The sequence below is a fragment of the Herpailurus yagouaroundi genome, unplaced genomic scaffold (genome assembly GCF_014898765.1).
Source record: "Herpailurus yagouaroundi ecotype Mexico unplaced genomic scaffold, PumYag 248, whole genome shotgun sequence".
Lineage (NCBI taxonomy): Eukaryota > Metazoa > Chordata > Mammalia > Carnivora > Felidae > Herpailurus > Herpailurus yagouaroundi.
Genome location: NW_024412465.1, coordinates 4626678 through 4626963, shown reverse-complemented (window position 1 = coordinate 4626963; position 286 = coordinate 4626678).

The window sequence follows — 286 nt, the reverse complement described above, 5'->3', positions numbered from 1 at the left end:
CGTTTAAGAATGAGACGATACCAGAGAGAGTGACTCTGAAAGTTTCCACAAGGGAGTGCGTGTGGGGATCAGGGGTGGCTCTCAGAGCGAAAGCATCATCTTGGAGCGCCCAGAAGCCCTGCGTCACCCCCGCGGTCGTGTTTACCCAGATCCTACTCGGCACCGAACATGTGTTATCAAATCGCTAGCTCCTTCTTGGCACCTTGATTATAATCCTTCCAACACTGACCTTTTCTTAGAGCTATTTGCGTTCATGCGATTCTTGAAATCCTGTGTTTTCGCGTCC